Genomic DNA, 23662 nt, shown 5'->3' with positions numbered 1-23662 from the left:
AAAGTGGGCGTTGGCTAGTAAGTAAGTAAGTAAGTAAGCTTTTTTTAACAATCATAAAAAGTAAAAAAATCATGTTTTGCGTACAAAACGTTTCTGATACATTTTAGAGAAAAATGGTTTAAATAAATATGGCAGATCATAAAAAGTCATTTAATTTTACGAGATTCTATATTAAAATACATGATCAATTGACCAAGATAATAGCATAAAACCGTTATTTTTTGAGTAATTTAAAAATGTTAATAAAATTGTTTTTTTCCATAATGACATGATATATAACTACTTAAAAATGTGGCAGTTAATGAGTTAATAAAGTATGCTTAATTTCAACCCGATCGACTAAATAGTTTATAAGTTATTCAATTTGTTTATTCCAGGGAGCGATTATTTAAACAACTGTCCTTGCCCCAACAGTGACTCTAGAAGAATTTAGCAGATCACACTCGATTCTTTGAAGCTTCATTGTTATAATAAAAAAACTTCAAACTTTTACCAAAATTATTACTAAAAAAAAGTAGTTTGAAAAAGGAGTATCTTTTTAGCTTACAAACATTTATAATAACTTGATATCTTTATACCACACTTGTAAGTAGACTGAAAAAACACAATTTCTAAAAAAAACTTCTATGGCCAATATAACATTTTTTATATTTCCATTGTTTATTAACATTAAATTCAAGGAAAGCGAATAGTGGGAAGACGAAGAATATCGTGGCTTAAGAACTTGAGGGAATGGTTTGAATGCAGTAGTGCAGAACTATTTAGAGCGGCAGTCACAAGGTCCGCATAGATATGAAGATTTCCAACCTTCGATAGAAGATGAAACTTAAAGAAGAATTAACACTAAAAGCTGAAAATTAAACGGATTCTAAATGAAGATCTAAATTTTATAATCCAACTTATACATAAAATATACAGTGAAGGAGTAAAAAGTTCCGTCACAAAAAATTGAAGGGGTGAACTATCCGATCTCTGTTGTTTTTTTGTAGTAAGAATGGAATTTCAAATTGAAACGCCTTGAGAAAATGTGCAATATTTCAATTGTACGTAGAAATAAATAGATAATTCAATTTTTCCATAATTTTTTACATAAAAAAGTTATTGAATTTTATTATTATTTACTATTTATTATTATATACCTACTTCATTAAATACAACTATACTAAAATTATTTTTTTAGACTATCCAATTATATAGAAGAATTAAATCTACTAAATTAAAAAAAAAAGAAAAAAAAGGAAAAAATAGAAATATATATATATATATATATATATATATATATATATATATATATATAATATATATATATATATATATATATATATACTTAAATAAAAATTAAAAAAAAATCGTATTAAAAAAAAATTAAAAAAAAGAAGAAGAAGAAGAACCATTCACAAAGAAGGCCTAAACCTCCGAGGTGTTGAACCGGGTTTATGTCTTAGCGCTGTGAAAAAAGATTACTATTTCTTAGTATATTTCTTATTTGTAAATTAATTTAAGTTGGTTAGGGCCCTGAGTGAAGAGTTTAAATAGTGGTCAATTTAATGTTTCCACTTCCTTTTTGTATTTTTTTTTAGTTTTATTTAACAGTACCTATATAATGTATGTGCGTGCATAAGTGTGTATATGTGCGCATATGTATATAGTATCCATATATGAACAGAGAAAAAATCAATTACAAAATGAATTTCTTTATTTTTTAGTATTTGATATTATCACCCCTTCTCCTAATTACACTTTCCAATTGATTTCGCATGGATCAGATAACTTCTAATAAATTTTTGAGGCATTGCTTTCCATTCATCATTAAGCGCAGCTCTCAATTCCATTATGCTCCTTGGTGCATGATTTCTGTTCCGGAGTCTTTGTTTAAACTCATCCCAAACATGCTCTATCGAATTTATGTGCGGGCTCAACGCAGGCCAATTTATTTTAGGTATACCGATCTCAGTCAGATAGGTGGTGGTCACTCGTGCGGTATGGTATCGTGCATTAAAATAAAGGCATCACCAATAAATCCCATATATGGAACCACATGTTCCTCCAAAATGTCTCTGATTTAACGATCCTCCGTTAACCCTCCACCACATCTTCCACAAGGCGCGAAAACCAACTCAGTTTTCCCATTCATGGAAATGCCTGACATGACATAATTTCTCGTATACAACATGGAGCAAATCGCTCCCTTGGCCTTCTATATACTCGACGCCTTTGTCGTTGCCATATAAGCAGATCCTACTTTCGTCGGAGAACAATATCTGACTCCATTGATAGTCGTCCCAATCCAGATGTTCGCGAGCAAACTTGCCTTTGCATCTTTGCTGCAGTTAGCTTGGGACACGCAGCTGCCCTTTTTGGTGTCAGGTTGGCTGCTTTCAGTCTCCTTTTGACTGTCCAAACGCTGGTAACCACACCTCGGACCTCTCTAAGCTCTTTTTTTAGTTTAGCACCAGTCAAATGTCGATTTCTCATAGATTTAGATACAAGAAATCGATCATCTCTCTCCGTTTTTATTCGTTTACGGCCTCTTCCTTGTCAGTAGATATAATCACCAGTATTTTGGTACCGACGATACACTCGAAACACAGCAGACTGGCTTAAATTTAGTCGATTTGCCACGACTCTCTGGCTTGGGCCTTCTCTAAATAATCCTGCTGCTTTGACAGATGTGGGATCCATTTGTAATGCAGTTGCGAACTTAGTAACTATGTATTAGTGGGTTACTATAAAAATTGATACGTACGATGTTAACCAAACGTGTGAAGTCGGTGCGTGTCGATTTCAATAAGACAAATTCTGACCCCCCCCCCCCCTCTACACGTTGCATTATTTTTTTGTAATACGTCATCCTATTCACCAAAAAACAAAAAATTTTTTAAACTCAACAATGAGGTTAATGATTGTAAACTGAATATTTTTAAATTTACACTTTTTAGATTGAAACAGGAGACATACTATGGCAAAATAATTTTGAGTCGTTTATTTTGCACTCAAGTGTATTATATTAAGTTATAATTATTATTATATATTTATGTAAATAATATATTAATTAATTATTAATAATTATTTGTCAATAAAATTTAAATATTTCTTATGAAATAATTGTAAAATTCAATAATTTTTTTATGGAAAAATTTAATCAATTTCCGGAAGGTTCAAAAACAGTAGTATTTATTTGAAGCATAGCTTTCTTAACGCCGGTTACGGATGGAATGCATTGATCGATGAAATGCATCGCGCAGAGGTGTAACAAAATAAAACCAGAAGAAACGCGATGAAACGCAATAAAACGTAAATCGTGCGACCACATACTAAGAATCAAATCGAATCGAATCGAATATGGAGTCGAATCAAATGGAATCGAATGGAATCGAATCGAATTAAGTCGAATGGAATCGAATCGAATTAAGTCGAATGGAATTGAATCGAATGAAATCGAATGGAATCGTATCGAATAAAATAGAATCTAATGGAATCGAATGGGATCGAATCGAATGAAGCCGAATTGAATCAAATCTAATGAAATCTAATCCAATCGAATGGAATGAAGTCGAATTGAATAAAATCGAATAGAATCGAATGAAATCGAATCAAATGGAATCGAATCAAATGGAATCGAATCCAGTCGTAAGGAAGGGAATCGAATGGAATAGAGTCGACTCTAATGGAATCGAATGGAATCAAATCGTATCGAATCAAATGGAATCGAATAGAGTCGAATTGAATCGAATGGGATCGAATTAAATCGAACTGAAAAGAATTGAATCCACTTAAATCACATTAAATACAATTGAATGGAATTAAATTGAATTAAAATGTATTAAATTAAATTCAATTAAAAATAAATTATCATATAATATAATATATTATTGTATATTACTCACAGATAAAAAATCATCGCTTCGCACGTAGACAATAAGAAATATATGCTTTCTTCCCCTCCTCGGTCACTTCCGGAGTACCACAACCCGTTTTTATTTTGTAGAGCTACCCCAGTAAAAAAAAAATAAAGGTTCTACGTGCCATAGAAGCGGAGATATTGCAAATTGTACGAGTATCATCACTTTAACGGGTTATAACCTTTTACTCCTTCGCTCTGAGTAATAAAAAAAAATTGAATAATTTATAAACTATTTGGTCGATCTAGTTGAAATATGACACACTTTAATAACTCAATAACTGCTACAATCATGTTATTATGCAAAAAAAAACAAAGTTATTATCATTTATAAATTATTGCAAAATAAGGTTTTTTTGCATTATCTCGGTCAATTGTTAATGTACTTTAATTTTAATTTAACTCGCAAATTTAACTCGCAAATTTAACTCACAAATTAAAAAAAAAATATGATGATGAACAGACACATTTTTCGAACTTCTGAATAAATGCTCGATAAAGGTAAAACCATATATGAAGACCGATAGAGTAATTAAGAGATGATCAGTGACCTCAAATAGTGGCTTATTCCAATCACTTGAAAAGTAAATGATTTATCTTTCTTTATTTTATGTTCAGTAAGAATGTTGGATTTTGCTCTATTAAAAGCAACTGAAATAAATATAATATTAAAAATACATATTATTATAAATATATAAAAATATTAAAAAACAGGTTATTAATATTTTTCAAAAATCTATTAAACGACTGGAACACGACCCCCCAACCACACCCCTTAGAGCGGGTAGTGGGGAAACTTTGAAATCTTAAATGGAAGTCCCCATTTTTTATTGCAGATTTAGATTGATTATTAAAATAAGTGACTTTTATAAGGAACATTTTTCGAATTTTTGATAAAGGGCGCTATAATTGGAAAAAGCGATTTAACGTGATACCCTAGGAAAATTATAGAAGTAGTCTAATACATATCTCGAGAAATACACTTTCAAATGAAAAACTAAAAAACACGTTTTTATTATTTTTCAAAAATCTATTGAATTGCACTTCCTCCCACTGGGGATCGGTCACAGGACAACTTTAAAATCTTAAATAGAAAACTACATTTTTTATTGCAGATTAGGATTTTACGTGAAAAATTAAACAAGTTTTATTTGAATTATTTTTCCGATTTGCAATAGATGGCGCTGTAATCAGAAAAAATCATATAGAGATCAGAAGTCTGCAAACTAAATTTTATGGTAGGTACTGAAAACAGTTTTTTAAGAATGTTTGATAAAATCAAAATCTGAAATAAAAGTGGGGGTTCCTATTAAGGATTTCAAAGTTTCTCCCTCTCCAATCCCAAGGTGTAAGGTTGGAGTCATGTTTGTATTCATTCGATAGATTTTTGAAAAGTATTTAACACGTATTTTAGTTTTTCATTTGGAAGTGTATTTCTAGAGATATTAAACCGTTTCCATAATTTTCCTATAGTATAAGGATAAATCGTTTTTTTTTTTCGAATGTCTCGAATAAAAGTTACTTGATTTTGCATAAGGAATCCAAATCTTGACATAAGGTTTTTAAGTTGCCCCCTCCCGCTCTTGGGGGAATGGCTGGGGGTCGTATTTGGTGTCCTTGCTTTAGATTTTTGAAAAATATTGAAAACCAGTTTTTCAGTTTTTCGATCCGATGTTCATTACGCGAAATAATCGACCGGCCCACTTCTTTTCACACAATCTATATAATTTATTACACACAATAAAATTTATTTTCAATCATTTAGTTTACTAGACTATACTATGCTAAATACTAAATAATCTTACACATAATTTAATTAGTTTTATTTATTAATATTTCAGGTGATGTTTGCGTTAGCATATTGTATTATGATAACGAAGTACGAATTTGATAGTAATATGATCTTTACAGTTAACACCGCCGCAATACATTTTTCTTTGTGGATAACAGTTTTTAGATAACATGAATCATTTTTCAATTATATAATATGTGGATGGAACCTTATTTTTCTAATAAGCATTATATATGTTCTTGTAATGGCATAACTTTGATTATTTGGTAAACCTACATTAAACATCACAAGAAATAAAACAAAAATTATTAAAACGTGTTTGTTAATATTTATTGTATAAGTACTGTATAAGTACGATAATATTATATTCCATAGATGTTATATAAGCAGTAAAATGTTATAGATAAAGATGTTGTAATAGATATCTTCGCTTACCTGATCCACTAGTAATAAAATTATCAGAATTAAATGGCAAACCGGTCATCATAAATGGTTTTGACTTTACTTGTAAATCACAACAAGAGACAAGAGCTATTAATCAATAAGACGTATAATCATAATCCTTTAGTTGCCAAAATAAGTGTAAAACTATAAATAATTACGAAAACAACATTCAAAAGTTACTGATATGTAGTTAAAACCAAAGAATATAACAAATATAATTGAATTATGAAATAGAAAATCAACATAAATAAAACTTAAAGAAGAAATTCACAATAAGTTCGTCTAAGCTTCGCTTGTAGATCTCTTCGAACATTCGAAGCATCATCTGTTCAGGATGTAAAAACTAATGTTTACCCACTTTTACAAGATTAATTCATCGAGATAACATTTTCTCCCTTTATCATTATGGGGAAATGTGAGAAAATGCAATTTACTGAGTAATTTATTGCTAAGCTTTCCAACCAGAATATATTTTTATTTGCGCACAATATGCAAATAAATTTATAATTAGAGGAATAAAAAATAAGCTAATTGCCCTAAAAACGTTGTTTATCTAGTGTTCCAACACCATTGATTGGCGTCGTTTGTTATTATACACGGTCAGTTGGTAATAATGAATACTACTGGCGCATATTTCTTGAAATATTCATAACGCATTCTAGTGGTTTATCAAATAGAACACTGAATGAAAAAACGTATACATTGTACGTATATAATTGACCATAGAATTTCTCCAAAATTCAGAAAGCGTGCAGCTCGGATTTATAGAAATATGCTTTCATATTCGATCTGACGATTTAAGAATTATAGTATCTATACACATATCTTATAAAAATGAATGATAAGTGACAGTAATACGTTTGCGACACTTATACAATGGTAGAGAATATGAGAATATGAGAAAAATCTGAAAAAGTTCATTCGAGCAATGAATGGAACTTTCATATTCATGGTGTTGGCCTGATAATATCAAGACGAATACAACCTTACATCACAAACTGTATATCGATCTCTAAAAGGGTACTAGTGATGCCACTAAACACTATTACAGTGAAATTAGATGTTGTATAAGTATACGCTCTTACTCCTACCATTGATAAAACAGAAAAATAACTACAAGCCTTTTACAGCACATCAACAGCTTAAGAAACAAAGAAACACAACAAAAGGTACAAATTTTAACGTCATAATTGGCCTTTTTTATTATTAAAAAACTCAGTTGAGTCTAAGAGATGTAAATCAGAAACGAAAGAGGAGAAAGACAAAAACGTAGATGAGAAAAAGGTATAAAATTCTCAATACCTTCTTTACGTTACTACCTAGACGATTGTACAATAGATTTCTCCACTAGACAGCCAGAGAATATAATCAGAAACCAAATAATGGATAATAAACTCCAGTCGTCAGAGACGAAAATGCCACTGAACCTCTAAAAATTATACGAATGTGCTGAATTTTGCTGTCAATTTTGGGACCTTAAGAAATATGCAATAAAGTTTGATACTCCTACGCCGGGCTTTCCCCTAAAACTCCCCTCTTAAGGGAGGGTGAGAGGAGGATAATTTTGAACAAAGATGTTTATTGGGACTTTTTTTCTAGAATGAACCTTTCTCTCAGAAACAACGCTTGAAGCAACTGCGGTTTTGAACGCATAATGAAGTTACGCGCGCATAATCAATTTTAACTAAAATTTGTATCAACTCAACGGTAAAAATTCGATATCTTTTGGTCAGAGTGTCATATCGACAACAATCAAATTGCGTTTTAAAGGTGATGAGTTCAGCTTTCGTATGCAATTTTTGTATTTTGACGAAAATGTACTCAGTTTCTATAAAGGTGTTTCTCAGTTTTCTATAAGTTCAATAAAGTTTATCAATTTTATTGAAAGGCCACTATGGGATTTCCATGGCTAGAGTATAATCTTCGAAACGTATAGCATAAAGTTTCGGTTTGAAGTTTTGCAACAAATGTAAGGCATTTCAAATATGCCTAAAAAAAACGCTGAATTTAAACTTTCACATTACAATCTATCTTAAAGGCATTTCCCGTGACATGATTGTTTGCAATGTGAAAGTTTAAATTCAGTGTTTCACTCTTCACCTTTAAAACGCATTTTGATTGTTGTCGATAGGATACTCTGATCCAGTATGGTCCAACCTCAGGCACGCGGGCCGCATGCGGCCCGAGGCTCGTTAAACTGCGGCCCCCGCAAACACATTTCAAAAATATTGCCATTGATAACTTTTATCTGTTCCAACTCTGTCTAACTTTCCGTAATCTTAAGAAAGTAGTTAACCTTGAACACCCACTCCCGATGAGCGGGCAGTTAGCTTCAGTCAGCTGCACGTGTCGTGTTGAATTAACAGTGGCGAATAAATTGAATGTTAAATTCAGAATTAGTGCCAAAAAACGCAAAATTTTCGAAGAGAATCGTACGTTCCAAGGAAAATGGGAAAATCAATATTTCTTCATCGAATTAAAAGGCAAACCTCAGTGCATTATTTGTTGTCAAGTACTCGCGGTATCAAAAGAATACAATATTAATAGGCATTATGAAACCCAGCACAAAACAAAAGACGACAAATATCAAGATGAAGCTCGCAATACTCTTGTAAAAGAACTTAAAGCTAAATTGAATAAACAAAAATCTCTATTTACAAAACCGACAGCTGTTCAATCATCAAGCTTAGCAGCACCATATGAAGTATTTTTAGAGCTTGTCACAAGTAAAAAAGCATTTAGAGATGGAGAAATGATCACGCGGTGTGCCGTTAAAATGGCGCGATCCTTTGGAGATGAAAAGATGGCCAAAAATTTTGAATGTGTTTCAGTTTCCCATCAAACTGTATCTAGAAGAGTTGATGAGCTGAATACTAATGTATTTAAAAAAATGGTCTACACAGTTCGTGGTTTTTTGTACTACTCCTTAGCCCTGGACGAATCTGTTAATATTACTGACAAAAATCAGCTATTAATTTTTGTTAGATGCATCAGTGTAACTGATTTTTGGAGATTTTTGTGTAACTGAGGAACTTCTAAAACTGCAATACATGGAAGACGGGACCAAAGGTATAAATATATTTGAAGCAGTTAGTGACGCTGTGAAAAATATAGGCGGTTTTCAAAAGTGCTCTTGCGTTTGCACCGACGGAGCAAAAGCAATGACGGGACGCATAACGGGATTGGCTGGACTTTTGCGGAAAAATGGCGTTAACTGTGTTGTTTCATTGCATTATCCATCAAGAGGCTCTCTGCGGAAAGATAATTAAAATCAACGATACTATGAAAACTGTAGTGCAGATAGTAAAGAACTTAAGAGGAGGAAACAGAGCTCAACGACACCGAAAATTCATCTCTTTCTTGGAGGAATTAAATACTGAATATAAGGACGTCCCCCTACATTCAGAGATACGCTGGTTGAGTTCAGGTAAATGCCTTAAAAAAATTTTTTCTTTAAGAAAAGATATCTTAATGTTTTTTGAAACGGAAATTGTTATTAACACGGACGTATTTATAACAAAGCTTAACCCTCTATTGCATGAATTTATTTTATTTTATTTTTTGACGAAATAAAATAAAATTATATTAAATTACTCTTAATAGATGTATGTAGAATTCACCGATATATATAGTTTTTTGAAAATGATCCAGTTTTTGAAGAAAAAAAATGTGTGCCCATTTGGGAACATTACGTATAAAAACTTTTATTAGAACCAATTGTCATACACATTAGATAGATGTATTGTCAGTAACACACTATTCCAAATTGTGAAACTTCTTAAAACAATTACTTTTAGAATGAAAGCATAAATGCACCTTACATTTCTCGCACTGGACCCTTGATTTTCCTTTACAGTTTATCAACTTACATCTTTCCCTGTTTACAGTCCAGTTTGGCCAGTGTGAAAACTGATCTGTTTGTACATATATATTGGGTCTAGGTTCAATGCATCTTCTTTTGGATGGTTGTTCGGGTGTAGAACTTCTAGGACGACCTTCTTTTCTTTTTTGTAAAAGACCACTGTTAGTTAGTTGTTCAGCTAGAATTGTTTTGAAATTCAGCAGTGGTATAATCTCTTCAGTTTTTCCAATTTGTTTTTTAATTCGCCTGTCTAATAGCCAAGCATTGACTACTGCTACATCCAGCATATGATAGAAAATACGGTGGTACCATTTTTTACTTTTGATTTTGATTGGATATAATCCCAATAAGGAATCTTGCAGATCCACACCGCCCATGTGCCTGTTGTATTGTTGTACAATGTCTGGGCAATCAATTTCTTTCCTAGTTCTTTCGGTGCGAAAGAATCTTTCCACTTTGGCTGTTGGTTGAGTTCCACAATAATCTGACAGTAAAGACACAATTTTGTTGTCACACCACTGGACTGTATGTATTGCAGTATTCTCATACGTGCCAGAGTGTTCCTGAATGCTACCCCTTTGTAATTTTTTAATTTCCTTCTTTTGCCAACCTTTATAATTGAGAATTAGATTTGTACGGATTGTTGCGATAGAATGTATGCCTCGTTTTGACAAATATGACACCAGTGGTATGCTTGAAAAATAATTATCATAGAAGAGTTTGTGATGTTTATTGGATGGTACTTCTCTGCTCAACCGAACTACAACATTACTAGCAGCTCCCAAATTTACTTCATTCGGTAATTCTGTGTAACCATCTTTTCCAGCCAAAATTTCAAAATTATATGAAAATCCTGAGATTCCTGAGAGAACCCACATCTTGTATCCCCATTTATGAGGCTTTTTGGGATTGTATGTCTTCATGCTCGAACGTCCTTTGAACGATATAACTTGTTCGTCACAAGATAAGTGTTCTTCTAAAGGTATTTGCAAACACGATCTTTTTATTTGTTCAATCAGAGGCGCTATTTTGTCAAGACTGCGCGTATTTTCTAAATTATTACTAAAATGAAGAAACCTTTTGATTGTTTCAAAACGATTGATAGGCATTACATCTGCAACTTGTGAAATTCTTGTTGTCGGAGCCCAATAGCGTCTTGTAGTAGGTTGTCTTATTAGAGACATCCACAGCAATATCCCCATAAAATTTTCAATTTCTACAGGACATGTGGTAATTGGCTTTTGTGGATTTGTTTGAGCGCTGTATATACAAGTTTGTCGAACTACCTCAATTATAAAATCTGGTGTCAAAAAAAACTAAACAATTTGTAAGGAGAGTTGAGCTGCAATATGTTGATTGGAAGTAATTCACTACCTTCAAAATGCAGTTCATCTATATTTCGCACAGTTTTTGAAGGATGCCATGTCATTTGACTTTTTTTGCTAGATTTTTGTTTAGTAGGTAGTTCAGTATCCGAATCATCGGTTGATAAATTATCATCTTCATTATCAGAGTCTTCTTGACTGTCAATGATTACTCTGGGCCGGGTGGTTTGTGCAGCTAACGGCTCAACATTATCTTCATCAGATAGTTCCGAATCTTCACTTTCAGATGGAATCTGTCGTAACTTATAGGGCTGAATAGTTTTTGCTTTATTGTTGTAAAACGATGTTGGTGGAATACTTTCAAATTCATCCATTTTTTTTCTGAAAAAAAAAGTTTACTTCAGGTTTATTCAAATTAATTTATTTAAACCAATAATGCATTAAATAAGTACCAACTTGATAAAAACAAGCTATAAAATATTAAATTTTTTCAGTTTCAAAATTTACTTTTAGCACACAATGTTCCCGTACGGGAACAGTAATAATTTGGGGCAAATTCTAACAACAACAAAGTAAATTTATTATTTCAATATATCAGTAGATCCTTACAACACTTATAAACGCGTATATAATTTTTATTTATCAAACTTACCTTATTTTTAGCTGATATTTGAAAATAAAATACACGTGCTAAACAAACAACTTACTCGAAGGTCACTTCAAACAAAACTGCTATTTATTGAAATAACCGGTGGGTATATCGGCAACACACAATACACATCTAAGAATGAACGTTCCCAAAAGGGAATAAGATGTGTACGCGCTTAAAATTGTCGATAGCAAATACTCATGGAAATTTTATATATTGAGTTCCCGTTTGGGTCCATTATGCAATAGAGGGTTAAGAACAAAACATTTCTTCATGAACTAGCATTTCTAACAGACATTACCTCTCACTAGAACACATTAAACCTACAAATCCAGGGGGAAAATAAGACAGTATCACAGTTGGTTGGTCATATTGAGACATTTTGTAAAAAACTTGATCTTTTCGAGAAATGTATGAAAATAAACGACCTCACACATTTTCCTGCGTGTTTCAAATAAATCAACATCCAGAACCAATCAGCAGAATACCAATTACAGCTGTGCGAACCACAGTCCGATTCGTTTTTTCAAGCAAAGAAAAATGAAGACATTAGTACCTTTTGGAAGTTAGTCTCCAAGGATCGTTTTCCTAAACTTCGTAACTTTGCGTTGAAACTATATTCAATGTTTGGTAGTACATATTTATGTGAAAGTACATTTTCTGCTTTGAAGCATATTTAAATCTAAAAACGATTCTCGGGAAGCGCGTATTAGACTCACTACGACTAGCATAGATATAGATGTTCAAAAGTTAGTAGAGGATAAACCCTTGCCTCAAATATCCCATTAATTTTTTATTTTATGTTAAATTTTAAACATTACATGTAAATTGTTAACCATAATAAAATACTTGTAAATAATATTTTGTTTGTTTATTATTTTTTAAAATAAATTTTTTTTTGAACGTGTCGAGTTCTCTAGCCCTTCATAATAATTTCAAATTTAATGGGTTGGACCACACTGCTCTGATCAAAAGATATCGAATTTTTACCGTCGAGTCGATACAAATTTTATTTAAAATTGATTTCTCGCGCGTAACTAACTTTAAACAGAGCTCAACGACACGTTTCTGAGAGAACGGTTCATTCTACACAAAAAGAGGTAAATAACATTTTTTGTTCAAAATTATCTCAGCTATTTTACATTTTTTTAAATATTTTTCACTACGGCATACAAATTCCTGGTATAGCGATTTCCTTCCATACATGGGGAGTTTTAGGGGGAAGCCGGGGGTAGGAATGGTAAACTTTTTTGCATATTTTTTGGGGTCCCAAAATTGACATTCTCAGCAAAATTCAGCTTGTTCGTATGATTTTTAGAGGTCAAATCTATGACGACTTGACTAATAAGGTGGTAAATTAACGGATTCAAAATAGATGTCTATCTGTTACTCTTATGCAGGTCTAGATATATGCACCATTATATCACATACCGTTGGCGTAAAGATTAAAAATAATGATGGACGTGAAAATGATCTAGATCGGCTACACAGCTATAACACTGTACTCGTAATAATATTGGTAATATATATACATACATACATATATATATATATATATATATATATATATATATATATATATATATATATATATATATATATATATATATATATATATATATATATATCTAATACAGTAATACCCCGAACTTACGCGATAGGTGGGACCGAGCGATAATCGCCTAAGTCGAATTGGCGTAAGTCGGGGTATAATTTCGTATATGTATGTATATAAATTATTTTAATTGGGACCGGAAGATAAGAAAAAATAGCAATTTACATAAAAAATTTTTATTAAAATCTTAGGATATACAAAAATAAAATTGGCAATTCAATTTATTTTGATGTATGTAGAAGGCTTTATAAAATCTAACAAAGTAGTTTGACGACTCAAAGATTATTTTTTCTCCTGCAAAATTTCTTCATAGCAGGCTAATCATTTTTTATCCCTTGTTTGGTAGAAGAAATGCGCTCTTCGTTATGGTCTATATTTTCTAAAAATTTTAATCCCTTTTCAATTAAACTGAGGCCTTCAGTCAAGTTTCCAATCGTCATTTGATCCTCAGAGTGAACTGGATCCAAACACTCAAGCTTTTCAATGTCTTGTTCTTCCTCGTGCATTTCTATGAGGTCATCTATTATCAGCTCCTGATTGTGGGAATTCAACAGTTCTTTAACGTCATCACTATCAACTTCTAAATTTATTTGCTGGGCGATATCAACAACTTCTTTAATAACATTACTAACTTATGCTCTGGCATCAATTCCATTTCAGTGTCAGTGATGAAAAAAACGGCCAGTTTTTTCCACACGTTATTCAACGTTTTTTGTGAAACTTTATTCCAATATTGTCCAATGATTGTCACTGCATTTAACACGTTGAATTATTTCCAAAACTCTTTAACATAGAGCTTGTCGTTTTTCTTATAACTCCATGGAGATGTGCAAATGATCTTCTGGTGTTATAAGCCTTGAATGCTTTAATGACTATCTGATCCATCGGCTGAAGTAAACTTCTTGTATTAGGTGGCAAAAATTCAACTTTCACACGTTGGTCAAAACTAGTTAAAGTTGCAGGAGGCTGACCTGAAGCGTTGTCGATAATTAGCATCACTTTAAATGGAATTTGTTTGCATTGACAATAACGTTCGACTTCAGGTATAAAATGATGACCAAACCAATCCTCAAAAAGAGAAGCTGTCACCCAAGCTTAACGATTAGACGTGCAAATTACAGGCAAGCCAGATTTAGATTTATTTTGTTAGGGCTCTTGGATTTTCTGAGCGATAAACTAAGCGTGGTTTTAACTTGCAATCACAAGCTGCATTTGACCCCACCATCACTGTCAATCGATCTTTGGCAACCTTAAAACCTGGAAAGGTTTTCTCTTCAGGTGCGATAAAAGTTCTCTTAGACACCAAAACAGGCCAGTCTCATCTACATTGAATATGGTTTATTTGGTGTAGCCACATTCATCTATTATGACTTTTAATTTCTGAGGATAACAAGACGCAGCCTTTTTATAAGCACATTGCCGCTTCTCCGCTTTCTGCAAATCTATGCCAATTACAGTGACTTTTCAATCGGCTGAACCAACCGTTACTAGCTTTAAACTATTCATCCCTAGCGATTTCTCCAGCATCATCTTTCAATCTCTCAAAAATTGCACACAGAGCACTTACCTCATTATCACACCATAATTTTAAAATTGTCTCCATTTCGGCGATAATACCAAGACGTTCACGTACGATGGTGAAATTTAAAGATTTTGTACTTTTCACAGCTTCAAGAATTTTTTCCTTGCGCTTTATTATAATTGTTCTGACCGTTGATTCCGATGGATCAAACTTCTTTGATAGTTCACAGAATTTCATGTTTGATGCAAAATCTGTAATAACGTTAAGTTTATGTACATTCCAAAGATAACGTTTTTCTTTTCTTATTTGGTACAGAAGGATCAATTTTTTAGGACGTTTGGATAACATCATTGCTCTTTAAAGTCTTCTGTAGATATAAAATAAAAATCCCGCTATAAAAGTAACAAACATGAACTCCGTAGACAAAACTGTAGATAAGAAATACCTAATACAAAATAAATGTGGTGATTCCGTGCGGTAATTCTATCTAATCGATAATCGAACGATTGTGTGGCACTCAGGCAAATATTGTAACTCTTGATTCGCGTAAGTTGGGGTAGCGTAAGTCGAGGTAGTACTGTATACAAAACAGTATATGATATTCGTCATCTCATGCAAAAAAGAAGAAAAGTAAAAACCATCAAGTAGTATGCAATAATACTGATTGTAAGAAAGATTGTAAAAAATTGTCAAAAAAGAATTGGAGGCGCCGGGCATCGATCCCGGTACCTCTCGCATGCTAAGCGAGCGCTCTACCATCTGAGCTACGCCCCCTGATATTGACAATAAATTTCTGTTAAAATCGGTACAAGACTTGAACTACTTTTAACTTTTCAAGGTGTGGCCCAAGATTCGGTTAACATCAATATTGATCAAATTAAAATTGTGGTGAAGGCGACCACAAAAGTTACAAAATTTGTTTACGTAGTTGTACAGTCACGAGGAGTAAGATTTACTAAGCAATATATTTTGTATTCAGTTGTAATAATTACAACATAAATTTAATTATTTATCTGTGATAAATGTGTATTTTACTATTTTTATTGGGAATAAGCCTCAATTTTACTTAATAAGTTTATTTTGACGTTTCGATTTCCACTTCAGAAATTTCATGAGTTGTGAATTTGTGGACGATTTCCGGTGTAAATCGAAGGGTCAAAATAGACCTAGTTTTAACTGAAATTGTGGTTAAATCCCCTTAGATAGTAAGTAATATTATAAAGCCACAAGAAAATAGGTTCCGAATTATATTAGATGTAAGGAGTTTAAATTCAGCTAACATTGGCAGTGATTACAAATTAGGTCTGGGAAAATTTCTTAGTATTGTGACGAAACATCTAAACAAATGACCAATATGCGATGTAAAATTTAACGTAGAACAATTAGACGAAAATCTTTACCAGTGCAGATGAAAACAAAAAATTACATGGCAGGAAGATATAAAATACACAAGGATATCGAAGAATTTTACGGCCATATTGAACAAGTATTAATGTATTAAAAACATGAAATACTTATTAAAATGGATGATTTCAATGCCAAAGTAAGCTCATACAGACGTAGACAACAAAGTGGAGATACAAGAAGTTAATGAAGAACAAAAAGCAGAACCCATAACAACAGAGGAACTAGAAAAGGCAATTGAAAGAGTTAAATTAGGCAAAGCACCAGGCAAGGATGATATCACCCCGGAAATGATAAAATTTATGGGAATAGAGGGAGTGGACAGCATGAAAGAACTAATGAATGATATCATAAAGAGAGCAGAAATACCACAGGACTGGAAGAAAGACATTATACTACCAATACACAAAAAGGGCGACAAGAGAAACTGTAATAATTACCGAGGTATTACTATATCAAGTATTCCTGGGAAGGTATTCGCAAGAATAATAGAAACAAGAATAAAAACCCAAATAGAACCAACTATGGAAGATACACAATGTGGATTCAGGAAGGACAGAAGCACGCAAGACCACATACTCACAATAAGACAAATAAGTGAGAAAGTAATCAATAAAAATAGAGAAAAACATATATGCTTTATTGATCTGGAAAAGGCGTTTGACAGAATACAAAGAAAGGACGTATGGAGGACATTAAAGGAAAGAGGAGTTGACAGGATAACAATTGATATAATAAAGGATATGTTAATCCGCTACAGAATGGTCAAGTGCTACATATGGTCCATCTTGCTTTATGGCATGGAAACGTGGACTTTGAAAAAAACATCTATCAACAAACTTGAAGCATTTGAAATGTGGTCATTGAGAAGAATGATGCGCATACCTTGGGTGGATAGAGTTCGAAACGATGACGTCCTTAAGAGAGCCGGCGTGGAAAGAGAACTCTTTGAATGAATTAAAAAACGCAAGATTGGTTACCTTGGGCACATATTGAGAGGAGCAAAATATGAAATACCACAGTTAATCCTACAAGGGAAGATCGAAGGTAGGAGAGGAGCCGGCCGCAAACAATTATCCTGGTTAAGGAATATTAAAGAATGGACAGGAATACACAATACAGGCGAGCTGTGTCACGCCGCCAAGAACAGAATTCTAGTAATGAGATAGTCGCCTACGCACTTTGGTGTATGGCATGTTAAGAAGAAGAAGAAGAAAGGATATGTACAATAATAATACAAATACGGTGAGAACCAACAACGAGGAATCCGAAGAATTTACTACAAGTCAAGGCGTCAAACAAGGATGCGTGTTGACCCCACTGCTGTTCTCAGTGGTACTGGATGAAGCAATAAAGAAAGCCAAGAGAAGAATGAGAAAACTAACATTAGGATACTGGCAAATGAAACAGACTCAACTATCAGAGCTTTTATTTGCAGACGACATAGTTTTGATAGCAGAAAACAGAGAAGATCTACAGAACAACCTTGAAATCCTAGAAGAAGAACTGTCAAACATAAATATGAAAATAAATACAGAGAAAACAAAAACAATGATAATTTCAAATAAGAGAAAGACACACGCAATACAATTAAACGGAAAACAACTAGAACAAGTGAAACATTTTAAATACCTAGGAGCAACAATTGAATCAAACGGTCAACAAGACATGGAAATAAATGAGAGAATGGGACGAACAGGAAGCTTATTTAACACTATGAAAACAACATTTGTGGGGAAAAAAGAAATACCGGAGAAGGTAAAAACGGCAGTCGTTAAATCGGTAGTTAGACCTACAATCATGTATAATAGCGAGTCATGGACATTGACTGGGAGACAAAAATCTCGAGTCAATGTTATAGAAATGAGGTTCCTGAGGAAAATAGCAAACGGAAAGAGGACAGACAAAATACGAAACGAAACAATCAGACAAAACCTAAAACTAGAACCAATAAACGAAAAAATAGTAGAGGGGCAACTAAGATGGTTCGGGCACGTGTGTAGAATGTCGAATGAAAGATTAACAAAACGAGTGTTTGAAACGAGAATGCAAGGGAAAAACAAACGAGGAAGACCAGGAGTTAGATGGGTAGACGAAATCAGAAAAGAAGTTGAGAAGAAAGGATTGACATGGGAAAGTGCACGAAATCTAACACAAGACCGGATAGCATGGAGACAACAGTGCAAAACTTAACTCCACCAGCCTTACACCTAACGGTAGAAAGGCTTAGAACTAAGTAAGTAAAAGTAAGTAAGCAAAGGGAAATGCGAAGATTTGATTGGAGAATATAGACTTGTCCCGCGCTATGAAACAGGAGAAAGGTTGGTCGAATTTGACCAACAAAAATAAATGGTAATAACAAACACTTATACAAGAGGAGGACCCAAGAAGACTATATACATGGAATCACCTCAGGATGCAGAGTTTAAAATCGTAAGAAATCAGATCGTAAGAGATCAGACTATATAATGATAGGAAGAAGATACAGACATTTTTAGAAACGTATCCAGGTACTGACGTAGCTTCTGATGACAACCAAGTTATTGCTAAATTTAGGTTAAATCTAAAACAATATAAACGTTGAAACGTTGAAAAAAGGATAACTCAAAAGCTACTGTTTACTTCAACTCATAACAACAGAAAAGATCAGGCTGCAATTATTCAATGGAAGAACTTAAAACACAATAGTTTACAAATGAATAAAGATGAACTCAATAAAAAAGTGCCAGAAAAAAATACTGGATGACTGATAAAATACTTGGAGAACAGAACGATCATTAAAACTGTAACACAACAACATATGCCAAGATATACAGAGAAATACAAAAAAAGATAAGAGAAGTAAAAGAAAATTGGTTGAAAGAGAAATTATGTGAAATAGATAATCTACAGATACGAAAATAAACTAATTGACGCCAACGGACAGATAGCAGACAACGAAACAAAAATACTAACATGGAAAAAATATAAAGAAGGCACCTTTCAAGATAAAAAACTCGGTCCAAAAATATCAGAAGAACCAGATAGCGGACCAATGACAATGAAGGGGTATTATATGCGCTCAAGAAAGGGAAAATGGAAAGGTGGTGCGGACCACATGCCTGTTGAAGTATTAAATCATAATACTTGGAACAACGATATAAAGGAAAAGATCTACAGAAGTATAAAGAAAGACAACGACTAATTAAGGAAAAAATCAAAACTGCCAACGAAATCTATTTGATGAAACAATGTAAAGAGATAGAAGAACTAGAAACAAAATATGATATGAGAAATATGCACAAAAAAATAAGAGAAGTGACTGGAATGGGTCGAAATAGACAGCAAGGACATATAAAAGACAAAAAAGGAGTACTACTAATAGATTTACCAGAGAAATTAAGACAATGGGAGGAGTACGTTAGAGAACTTTTCCAAGATGAAAGAGGTGAAATGCAGAAAATACAAGAATTACATCCTTTAGAGAGACAGAAGATCACGATAGATGAAATCAAAATATGCTATCAAAAACTCTAAAGACAATAAGGCAGCTGGATTAGATGCAATACCAGTAGAACTGTTAAAACTAGTGGAAGAGGATAACTTGGGAGTATTGGCAGATTTATTCAACACGGTGTACGATACGGGAATAATACCACAAGAGTGGCTGAAGTCAGCATTTATAATCATCCCTAAAAAACGAGCAGCAAAAGAGTGCTCTGATTATCGAACACTGAGCCTCATGAGTCATACTTTAAAAGTACCGCTGAAAGTAATACATAAGAAAATATACGAAAGGCTAGAGGAGGATATTAGCGAGACGCAGTTCGGGTTCCGAAATGGAATGGGTACTCGAGAAGGACTATTTGCCATCAGCATATTGATTCAGCGATGTCGGGATGTAAACGTTGATCTACACTTGTGCTTTGTTGACTACGAAAAAGCTTTCGATAAAGTAAGACATGAAAAACTAATATCAATACTTATAAACAAGCGCATTGACAGTAAAATCATAAATATAGTGCAAACATTATATTGGAACCAAAGTGCCATAGTTCAAAAAAGATCTGTAGAGGAGTTAGACAGGGATGTGTTTTATCGCCACTTTTGTTTAACTTATATTCTGAAGAAATTTTCCAAAACACGCTCAATAATATCAAAGCGGGAGTTACCGTTAACGGAAAATTAATTAACAACTTACGATATGCAGACGACACTGTGATCATAGCAACGAGTATATAAGATCTACAACATCTTATCGAAACCTTAAGTATGAATAGTGCTGAGATGGGAATTACTATAAACGCTAAAAAACGAAGTACATGCTAATTACAAAAAGACCACAAAATATACATCAACTATTGACAATCAATGGTAACGTGATGGAACAAGTAGAAAAATATCAGTATTTGGTAACTTTGATCAATGAAACCAATGATCATAATGCAGAAATAAACAGGCGAATAGAGATTGCCAGATCAGCATTTATACGAATGAAGCCACTCCTAACGTGCAAAAATCTAAATTTGGAGATCAGACTACGTACCATTCGCTGTTATATATTTTCAATATTATTATATGGAGCAATATTATATGGAGGAAAAGAATCGAGGCTTTCGAACTCTGGTTATACTGCAGAGTATTAAAAATATCATGGACTGATAGAATTACAAATAAAGAAGTACTGAAGAGGGTTGGTAAAGAAACAGAACTAATTACCACTATACAAACTAGAAAACTTGAACACCTAGGCCACGTGATAAGGGGACCAAAATATGAAATTTTGAGACTCATAATACAGGGAAGAAGATCTGTTGGCCGAAAGCAGAACTCATGGTTGCAGAATCTACGTGAATGGTATCAATGCAGATCTATTGATTTGTTTAGAGCAGCAAGTTCAAAAATAAAAATAGCCATTATGATTGCCAACCTCTGTAGGGAGACGGCACTCTAAGAAGAGAAGACATGCGCTAAAGAATGTGAAAAATGGAAACGTAGCGCGGATGACATGCCTGTTGTAGTATTAAAGTTGTTAAACAAAGACAATATTCATGTGCTTAATAAACTTTTTAATAAAGTCTATGAAACAGGAGTAATACCGGATGATTGGCTGACTTCTACTTTTATTGCAATCCCTAAAAAAACAACGCTAAAGAATGTAAATGTCATGGAACAATAAGTTTAATGAGCCATGTATTGATATTATTTTTAACAATCATACACAACCGTATCTACAAGTATTTCTACTACTTTCTTCGAGAAGGATGTATACGTTTATGTGTATTAATCTGTTGTTTGACAAGCCAGATTGAAGGTAGATAATATGATATATCAGGATATCGGTATTGATTATTCAAGTGTTCCCTATCTGTATGCATCTCATGAGTACGTTCAATATGTGAGTAACAAGTCGAAGTAATGGTAACTAGAGTAATAATGTACAGTCTAGCTAATGTGAAGCGTTGATTGTGTAACCGTAAATTAACATTAAGAAACAGCACCGTACGTCTACTTGTACTTGCAAGCATTTACCAATGTTGACGATGACCGTATAATTTAATATCGTTTACCACACCTAAAAAATTGAAAGTAGTTTAAGTCTTGCTCCGATTTTAACAGAAATATATTGTAAATACCAGGGGGCGTAGCTCAGATGGTAGAGCGCTCGCTTAGCATGCGAGAGGTACCGGGATCGATGCCCGGCGCCTCCAGTTTTTTTATTAAAATCTATCAAAATTTATAAATATTTTTAATACGCTAGATTAATTTAAAATTTTCAAAAGTCCAAAATACGTAATAATAATAGCGATTTCAATTCGAAGATCAGAAGGAAAAAAAAAGAAAACCAAAACGAAATTATAATAATGACCGTATGGATCATAGAGATAGATAAAGAAATAAATAACAGAAAAGAATACTAGCAAATTATATAGGTTTTTTAGTAAATCTTCTTTACTATCTTCAAATTTAAATAAAACAAAGTGTGTGTGATATCATCGAAATTTTTTATTCGTTTGTAAAACTCCTCGATACCATTATCTATGGAATATATCATCGTTTAAATGCCCGCCACGGCTTCACTGAGCTCATCCGAAATGTCGAATTTTCCATAACTCGGCGCATAAATCGGACTGAATTTTGTAGCATTTTCATTTCACCCTGTATTTAATAGAACACAGAAAAAGATTTTTCTGTGTTCTAAAATCTTTTCGCATTTCTGAGATCGATAATATAAACATTTGTGGGTCTGTTTATAATAATTTTAATTGCTATTTCGTTGGATCTTGATTCCGCCAAGATATTTGCGAATCAAATAAACAGGAATCTCTCTGCTTATGTTTATACCGATTTGGGAGGATGAGGCCACTCTTCGATGAATCGACAGCGAGAGAAGTCGGTTTCATTGTTGAAGTCATGAAGAATTTGGTAACATCGGGAATTCGATAAAGTAGTAGTCGGAGAAACAGACTGGGTTCTGAACGGGAAAGATGGTTCTCAGCAGAGAGTTTTAAAAATAGGCAGATTTTCATTTTAATTCCATGGGTTTTGGTTAAAAAAGGTGATTAAGCTCAATTGCTATTTGACAGTCTTTGTGAAGCGAGATAATCACCGGTTCGTAGCTGTATTTCGAGTCACGGGATTTAATAAAAAGCGTGTCTGAGGGATAAGTGAGGCCCACATGGTTTTAAGTGAAAATTAAGCAGGCGTTTTGAACAATACATATTGTTATAATTAGGATAACCTGAAGTCCAATTCGATGTTTGACCTTCCCACAGATTTGTCCAGTTTCCATTTTGTCTCATATGGGTCGAATCCATATCGTTTGAAGTTCGTGTGGGACAGTGTTTTTTTTTGTATCCAATTCCAAGGAAAACCTTTCTTTCTAACCAGCAAGAGGATTTTTTTGAAATGTCCATTTTAAATAGTTTAAGAATCTTCTTGTGTATTGTTGCCCAAGACATCTCTGTAAGTATTTTTTTTATTTTTTTTTTGTAGTTAGCCCTCCCAGTCCCTCAAATAAAGAAACCTTTATCCACGACCTAGCTCTCCAACTAAAACATGAGTGGCCGTTCGCAAACGTTTCAATTTATTTGCTTATCCTATATCCAAGCCCAGTAATTGTTCAGTTCCCCTTTCAACCCCCAATAAGCAATTCTATATTGTTAAAA

General features: G+C 33.2%; 1 protein-coding gene and 2 non-coding genes across 3 annotated transcripts in view; 1 reads left to right on the top strand and 2 right to left on the bottom strand.

Annotated features, from left to right (window-relative positions):
• Positions 1-23662, bottom strand: part of LOC140436744 (uncharacterized) — an 808356-nt gene that overhangs the window by 607671 nt on the left and 177023 nt on the right. The window lies entirely within an intron of this gene.
• On the bottom strand, positions 15812-15884 carry TRNAA-AGC (transfer RNA alanine (anticodon AGC)). Its single transcript has one exon. It is a non-coding gene; the product is annotated as a tRNA-Ala (tRNA).
• On the top strand, positions 22132-22204 carry TRNAA-AGC (transfer RNA alanine (anticodon AGC)). Its single transcript has one exon. It is a non-coding gene; the product is annotated as a tRNA-Ala (tRNA).

This window comes from Diabrotica undecimpunctata, chromosome 3 (genome assembly GCF_040954645.1).
Source record: "Diabrotica undecimpunctata isolate CICGRU chromosome 3, icDiaUnde3, whole genome shotgun sequence".
NCBI lineage: Eukaryota > Metazoa > Arthropoda > Insecta > Coleoptera > Chrysomelidae > Diabrotica > Diabrotica undecimpunctata.
The sequence above is the reverse complement of the archived record's forward strand: the minus strand, read 5'-3'. Positions and strand labels throughout refer to the sequence as shown.